This window comes from Lathyrus oleraceus, chromosome 4 (genome assembly GCF_024323335.1).
Source record: "Lathyrus oleraceus cultivar Zhongwan6 chromosome 4, CAAS_Psat_ZW6_1.0, whole genome shotgun sequence".
Classification (NCBI taxonomy): Eukaryota; Viridiplantae; Streptophyta; class Magnoliopsida; order Fabales; family Fabaceae; genus Lathyrus; species Lathyrus oleraceus.
In genome coordinates this window covers 446,573,195-446,581,724 of record NC_066582.1, presented here as the reverse complement: position 1 = coordinate 446,581,724, position 8,530 = coordinate 446,573,195, and the positions used below count along the sequence as shown (strand labels likewise).

The 8,530-nt window shown below is 37.2% G+C and overlaps 1 long non-coding RNA gene across 1 annotated transcript; it reads left to right on the top strand.

Annotated features, from left to right (window-relative positions):
• Positions 1–1,283: 1,283 nt before the first annotated feature.
• Positions 1,284–3,065, top strand: LOC127076013 (uncharacterized). Its single transcript, XR_007786739.1, has 2 exons — positions 1,284–2,131; positions 2,324–3,065. It is a non-coding gene; the product is annotated as an uncharacterized LOC127076013 (long non-coding RNA).
• Positions 3,066–8,530: the final 5,465 nt, after the last annotated feature.

Below are 8,530 nucleotides of genomic sequence, written 5' to 3'. Positions count from 1 at the left end.
GTCTTTGAAAAATGTCTTTTTATTGTTTGATTTTATATTTTTTAGTTAGCATGCATTGAAAGCATTAAAAGAAAGATAAACCTAAACTATTACGCTTTCATGGGAAGGGGACATATGACCCATAATGGGGGAATGGTACCAAACAATACAAAGAAAGGGAGTGAAAACCATACAAGTTACAATCCAAGTACCATGCTTAAAACAATCAAGTGGCGTGGTGCCATCATATGTAAACAAACAAAACAAGGAAAACTATAAGCAACTATGATAATAGGAATATAACTTGGATTGAACTTGAAGTCACATGGTTCAAGTAAACACACAAGGCAAATGGAGTTATTATGGATTAAAGGTAAATGAAAACAATGCATCAAAGTATACATATTCAATGGAATTTATCAATCAAAAGTAAATGGATTCCACATGGACAAATATCCAAGATTCATCACATGATCATGGTGAAAGAAGTGACATACACAAGGCATACACCAAACAAATTGAAGTGGCATTTTCAATTTACAAGATAACCATAAACCAATGGACAAATAAATAGAATTAACCTAAGGCTCACAAATCATCTAAACATGGAATACATGAATCAAGTTAGCAAAATGGAATTTAACATGGATTATCAAACCAAGTCACATTTTTAACCTAATTAAGATGTAAGTTAAGCATGTACGTCATAATCACAAGGCAATTAACATGGCAATTAAATCAATCATGTATAAATGGACCAAAATCAACAATTGAAAGTTAGCATGTAAAGTGATTAAGAATAGTCCATTAAAACCTAATCTAAACATGTTCACATGTGGATCAATTAGTCATGGCATTCTACATGTTCATTAAACTCAAGATTAACACCACGTCAAAATAAATTTAAAAAACTCGCCAAAATCTCTAATGGAAATTAACACAATCAATGTAAAATTAATCAAGATTTTATGATGAAAAAAGATGTCAAGATATAGTAAAAATAAATGGGGAAATATGGTGAAAAATAGTGGGGGAAAATAATATGGCAAGAATCATGTTAAAATGAGTAAAACATGGAGGCCAGAAATACAACAAAGGGTGCAAAAAATAAGTTTCAGGGTTGGCCCAATAATAGGAGCCCACTCATTATACACATACAGCCAGGGGGTATGTGAATAGAACAGAGATGATGCTCAACAATTAGCACAAGGCCCGGACAAGCAGAGGTCCAATGAATGAAGCCAAGGTAATGCAAGGTAATTGAACACTTCAGGAAACAAGATTCAAAGTGAAATGTAATTCAAAGTGTTAAAAAACATGCCAAGCATTGAAGGAAATGTTCAAAGCAACTCAGGTTGACCATCACCGCGTCGGAGGTTGCCTCTGGCAGCGGTGGTGCCAGAAAATGAAATCCCAAACATCATCAAAAGCGCATTGCAACTCTGCTCAAGAATATGGAAGTGGATTCTGTATATTCTCACTAAGGAGCTTGAATCGAAGAAGAGTAGGTCAAGAACTCTAGGTACTTAGAGTTTAATTAAATGGCAAATATGAGGAATTAAGCCCCAAGACCTTAGGGCTTTGATTCCTCTAGTCATGGCCTACATCATGGTAACTAGAAATTGAAGAAAAGGTGAAGATTAAAGGCTACCTCTTCGGAGAAGATGACCGAAAAATGCCTCAGGTGAGTTCTTCCTTCCCTCTCTTTGTCTTTTCTGCTTCGAATCCCCCTTCCTCTTTGTTCTCCCTTATGAATTCTCAAGTTTGAGAAAACATTCGATTGGATGGAGCTAAATGTGAGGTTCTGGTGAAGATGAACGGAGGTTCTCTGACGAAGATGAATGAGACGTGTTGAGGAACTCAGGGTGAGTGATTCAGAGATTCAGGGAAGACAAAGCCCTGCGATGAAAGGTGGTTGAGAGAGTTAAATCAATTTTTCTGATTTGTGAGAGAATGTGATTCAATTATTGAACTCTGGTAGAATGATTGTTAGTCCCTGATTGAGGTGATGATTCATTTATATAGGTTGTTAAGATGGCTGGGGATTGGAGAATTCAGTTGGAGAAGTTTGTAGCAATTTCTAAAATCGAGGCAAAGAGTTAGATTTTGTTATGAGTTTTGTTGCTGACTTTGATGCATTACAGTTGGCATGGTTAGTTAGTGTTCAGTTGGTGATGTGGAATTTTTAGTTAGTGATAGGGTTAGTTAATGATAGCTTGTGATGTTGAGTTGAATTTGTTGTGAATTTTTTATGTTTAACTCGTGTGTTCATGAATTGGTTGTTGTTGAATTTGCTAGTGTGTTTTGCTCATTGCTTGGTATGCTACAAGTATGTTGTTTGCAGGGTCTGATGCAAGTATGATGCAAGGTTTGTGAGGTTTGTGTTGCATGAGTTCATTGTTTGGCATAGGACTGGACTGCTGCAGGTTCATGGTTGGAAGGTATGATGAACTTAGTGCAGGCCTGTTTGCATCATGTTTCTGCATGTCTAATTTTCATGTTTTGTGGCTTGGCATGTTATCCAATTGGTTTTATTGCATGTTCATTTGTGACGCAGGCAAGGTGTTTGTTTCAAGTTCAGGTTTTGGCATCTGACTTGGTATGCATGACTACAGGGTTTTGGATAGTGTAGGCATGGTTATTCTTGTAGGTGAGGCATGGTTGTTCATGGCTTTAATGTTGCAAACATGAGTGGTGTGGAATTTGGTGATGGTGGTTTGTTGCAATCTTACTCAATGGCAAGGTTTAGCATGGTTATTGCTTGGTCTGGCTGCCAAGCTGCATGTTCATGACCTGATCCATTTGCAGATTCATTTGCTTGTCTGACCTAGTTGGTCTTAGTCATGGACATGGACATGGACCAAGTTACTTGGTAAAGAAGAAATCACGGGCAAGCATGGATGGAAATAGGTCTTAGGGGGTCAAGGGAGGGTCAGTTGACTTCGTTCAACCGGTTGACCAAAAAGTCAACTTTTAGCCAAAAGTCAATTGTTGTAGTTTTTCGCCAAATTTGCATTTTTTGCATGTTATGGACATTCTTGTAATGAAATAAACAAATTATGAATGTAAATGATATTTGTTTTAAATTTGAATGATATTGTATGGTTTGAATTGTATGGATGAAAATGATTGTGAACTTGATTGAATGGTAATGAATTGTACAAGACTTGAATTGAATGGACCAATGGAAATGAATAGTATAGAAATCCAATGAAACAAGTTTAAGAACTAAGACCTAAGACAATTGGCAAACTTGAATGGGAAATGAATGAATGAATGACATGCTTGAAACAAATTTCAATGGACCAAAGACTAATAGGTAAATCATCGTGACATGGAGAATGCAATGAAGTAAACTTGAATGACCAAAGATCATAGACTAATGACCAATGAATCCAAGGACTAATATGGAATTGGACTTGAATGAAAGGTTAATGGACATATGGACAAACATGAGTGGACTAAATAAGAATAGCAATGAGTGATCAGATGAAATGATCATGGATGGGCTAAGTGGGACTAATGATACCATGAGAATGGGATTTGGACCAAAAGATATCATCATGCAATAGATGGACATGCAATGACTTAAAATGAACTCAATCCAATAAATGAATCCTCGAGATGAACCAAGAACAGATGGCTTTGAATGGAGCATGAACAAGCCAATGAATCATGCACAAATGAATGGTGGTGATCCATATGAAATTAGGGTTAGGTGTGCCCACATGGAAAGATAACCATAATTAGGGTTTTACTTCACCAAGAAGTCACAAATGAATCATCAATACGAAGCAAACACACAAAGTTTAAAGGTGCAACCAATTAGGTTTTTGCATCACCAAGAAGTCATAAATGAATCATTAACACAAAGAAAACACACAAAGAAAACACACAAAGATTAAAGGTGCAACCAATTAGGGTTTTGGTTGGTTGAGCAAATTCAAGTTGCTAGGAAACCCTAGCTCCCATTAGGTGCACATAATAATGCATGTGAATCCAAAATACTTGGCCTCTTGTCTTGAACAATGCATATGCAAGTGAAATGACTGAGTATGAAGATATGCGTATGAATTAGAGTTATTGACCTAGGTGAACATTGTGACGGATAGGGTAAATTTGGGGGTATGACAATTTTCACTAATATTATGACATATAGTGAATGAATCACTAGCGAAAATGTCATATATGTACCAATACAAATGATAAGCAAATCTTTAAGAGTCAGCTTTGACACAATCTTACCGTAGTATGCTTTTCGAAATAAACCATGCTTAAATTAGGTCTTTTGAGGGTTGTAACATGGCCTGGTTCACGGTTTCAGAAGGAAAGGATATAAGGCTCAAAACCTGTTCTAACCCACTCGTTCTCCTTGATGTTCTCCAATCCTATATTTAGTTAGCTTGACACAAGTGTTCACCTTTCAAAAAGGATTTTAAATGGTAACAATGATGGTTAAGGAACCAACAAGAGTTTGGAGCGACATTCGCTTACCTTTTCTTTTGTTTGTAGTCATACGAATTTGCACTTGCTGAGGATTTTTATTATTGGTTATCTATTCTTTTGTTTTGTCTTCCCTGATTTTTCCTGGACTAATCCTTTGGGTTTTTAGTCCACCGGGATGACCTAATTTTTGCTTAAGTCCCTTGTTTTCAAGCTCTTGACTTAGCGGGCTTTTGTTTATGATTTTGATTTTTTTTTCATTTTTCGCGTTGGAACAAATCTTGTGACCTTTGTTCGCTTGATTTGTTGAGAGGGTCATGATTGTCTCACTCCTTTTGTTTGTAAGGGACAACCATTAGGATTTTTTGATTAAATCCTCACATGAGGGATAAGATGTGGTTGATCCTTTGATGGGATGATTCCCTTCCTCTCTTTTTTTAATTTGAATGCAAGGTCAAACTAACTGAAGGCTACCCTGCCCCTAGTTAAGATAGAGGGTTTTTTATGTACAGAAAGAAACTCATACTTCAAGGCCCAAAGGGGTTGACTATGAATTATCTTCCTTATTCCTCCAGTGTTTAGGGATTTAACAATGCCTTACATTGTCAGCAAGGTTTTATTCAAAAGAATACCGTTAATGATCTCGTGTATTTGGATTTCATCATTCTCTTTTGGTTTTGCTTGAATAAAAGTTTGATACTGACAAATAAAATATGAGTGAACATGAATGGATTTATTCAAAGCATGCACGTTTATTTCATTATTATTATCATTTGAACACCAGACAAGTTTTACAAATGAATCAAACACTTAACAAACAAGAAAATATTACAAATGAAAAAAAATATAGAACAAAATGATGATGATGACGTGACTAGCCTTGATATTCATCCACATTTATAACCCCTCTAATCACTTATACGCATTCTTCATCAATAATCGCATTCACCACCCATCCCCTGTGATTTGGTAAAGGATTAGTCCTCACGTTAGGCCCTTCCTTCGTGAAAGTCAAAATATTTTGGTCTATGAGCCCTCGTACCTTAGCTTTAAGAGGCTCACAATCCTCAGTAGAATGTCATATATGCCTGGCATGGCACATAAGGCATTAGGATTATGCTTAAGACCATAAGGGAAAATAGCAGGTGGTATTTCCTTTGGCACAATTACTCCTTAATGGACGAGGTATGCTAGCAACTGAGCATAAGGTACAGGGACCTTGTCATGCTGAGAGTTCCTATTATGCCCCTGACTTTGGTTACATTTTGCAGCTAGTTAACTTTGTGAATCCTGAGCCTGTGGAGGTTGTTGATATTGGGTTATAGTGACATATGGGAATGAACAATATGGCGTGGGAACTAGAAATGCTTGGAACTAAGAACAATTCTGAGGAGTAGCAACTTGTGGGAATATCTGTGCAGAGTGCATCAGGCCAAGGTTTCCTATTTGATTAGACGTCTGGCCATATTGAACCCTAAATGGAAAACAGGGTGCCCCGGGGTAAGTATACTGAGGTGCAACAGCAGTGGAAGATGATGCCTCAGGATAGGCAAAAGGCATTCCAGGGTGACGTCCTTGATATTGATATTGTGCAGCAGGATGGACCATTGAAAGAGGAATTTTCACATGAATTGGAGGACTCTTATATTCAAGCTCGTTCTCAATAGGCGCCTCAGCAATCATAGGTGTGAAACATATAACTTCTGATCGATGAGCTTTTGGACCTTGTTCTTGAAAGGGTAACAATTATCTATAGAATACCTATGTATCTTGCATGATATCCGCATATGGAATTAGGATCATGCTTACAATAGTAGGGAAACCTGCCAGGATCAATCTCTTTGGGCAGAATTACTCCAACATTAATCAGTATAGGCAGCAAATATCTATAAGACATTGGAATTGGATCATAGTGAGGACATCTCCTTTCTAGATCGTTGTTCCTTTTGTTGATTTATTTTTGCTTCTGTTTTTTATTTCCTTGAACGGACCTTTGATGTGGCAGGAGATATTGTTCTTAGGGAGGAAGTGGCATAATGCATGCAGTTCCATTTCGTATGTTGTCCTTCTTCATACTGTTCTCGATTCGTTCATCAATTACATCCCGTTCTGAGAAATCCGATGTCAAACTATCCGAGAATAGTCGTGTGGTCATGTCAGCTCTGTTTTGGACGTAATCCTAACACTTGTTGCACACGATGCTTTCCTGCTTACTTTATTCCAAGATTCGACGTCGGAGAGTCGTAGTCTTTCTGGTTGAGGAAAAGACAAGGTAGCTATTTCTGGTTAGCATGCATGAGATGCAAATGAATGAATGCTTATGTTATGGATGGAATGCAAATAATTATGCAACATCCATAGATTCAAAGTCTTGTTGGTACAATAACTCAGGTTCAAAAGTTCTGCATAGATATAATGATGTAATGCAAAAATGTATGTTAACAGCACAACATATCCTGGATAATTTGTGTATACTGCTCAATGTAGGATCAAAGGTCCGACGTATACATGAGAACAAAGGTATGTAGGGTCTTGGTTTCCTGCAGCAAAAACCCATATCCCTCTCATAGGTAGGTTCTAGTCTTCAAAATATAGTCCCTAGAGTGTCTCCCAGAGTCATCAATCCAAATGAAAATATCCTTCCGTAGGTAATTCTCGCAGGAAAAAAGTACTTCCAAGTGAATCTAGTCTGGGTGTCGGTCTCGTGGGACCCAACGTGTGAAACGTAGGTCGGCACGACTATCCATAAGTCTATCATGTGTGTATACTCAAGCTCGAGTGTAGAGCTTCTCCCATGTAACATCATCACAACCCAACAGCAGCAAATATACAATTATCCAGAATAACAGAATATGCATATGTAAAGCAATAAAGGAAAGCAATAAATGACATGAAGATAAAGGCAAGTAAAATAATAAAGATAAACACCCAAACAAACAAAGAAACAAATAAGACTAGGCTTGAATCTCTTGATCTTGAAGTTATGTCCCCAACTGAGTCTCCAGCTGAAGCTATGCAAAAATACTCGAGTGCATCGCATGCTCGAAGATACAACAAAGTCGCCATCGAACTTTATTTATTTCCGAAGGAAAGGGAAAACATTGATAAAACACAGGGGAAGAGAAACGGGTAAGGAAGTCAGTTATGCAAGGGGAAGGTATAACATCCCTCACATCAATTGTACTCAACGGGAACCATTTTGTTTGTTCTTGGCTCGAATGGGTGTTACTATCTAAAGATTGCTCGCAAAAGGATAAAGGAAAAAGAATGGAATAGACAAAGTTTTTGGTGAGGATTAAGGCCTTCATGCCTACGTATCCTTATAGTGCAATAAGGAATTGAGAGCTACGTAGTTCATAGAACTAATGGTGGGAGATGAAAGAAGTTGTGATAAAGGTATGGTTTGAACTAAAGGATAATTTCGTTTGAACCCATAGGTAGGTATGTATGAACCAATGAGGCAAATTGGCATATTGTCCGAAAAGTAAAGGGTTTTGCCTACATAAGGGCTTTCAAGATGATAAAAGGAATTGTTTGTCTAATCAACAAGAGGATTTACAAGACAAACAAAAAGGCTCTTGGTTCAGAGGTAAAATAATATATATGGTATCCAAAGAAAGAGTGTATTTCATTCAAAGAGACCGTATATCATTGGGGATGAATAAAGGTATTTAAGATATTAAATGATTGATGGTGAAAGATTTGGATTGTTCCCTAAGGCAAAAGAATAATTAATATGCTCGCCAAGGATTTGAACCCTTGTGCCTACGTGTTCTCATCATGCAAAGAGAAATTCATAGCTCCGTAGTTCTTAGAACTAAGATGGAAGAAACTGAAAAAAGGTGTTTGTCTAAGCACCTAGGACTGACAAGACAAACACAAATGAAAGGGGATGACTGAAGTGATGAAAAGTATAACTTGTACCGAAAGACAATGGTATTGTTGGAATCCATAGGAGAATTAACTCTGAATCAAAGAGCAAAGTAGGCATATTGTCCAAAAAGATAACAAAAGGAAATGTTTGCCTACGAGACAAAATAGTTCTTGGTTTAAAGATAGGCATTGGTTATTATCCCAAAAGGTATATATGGAATACAAAGAAATATGA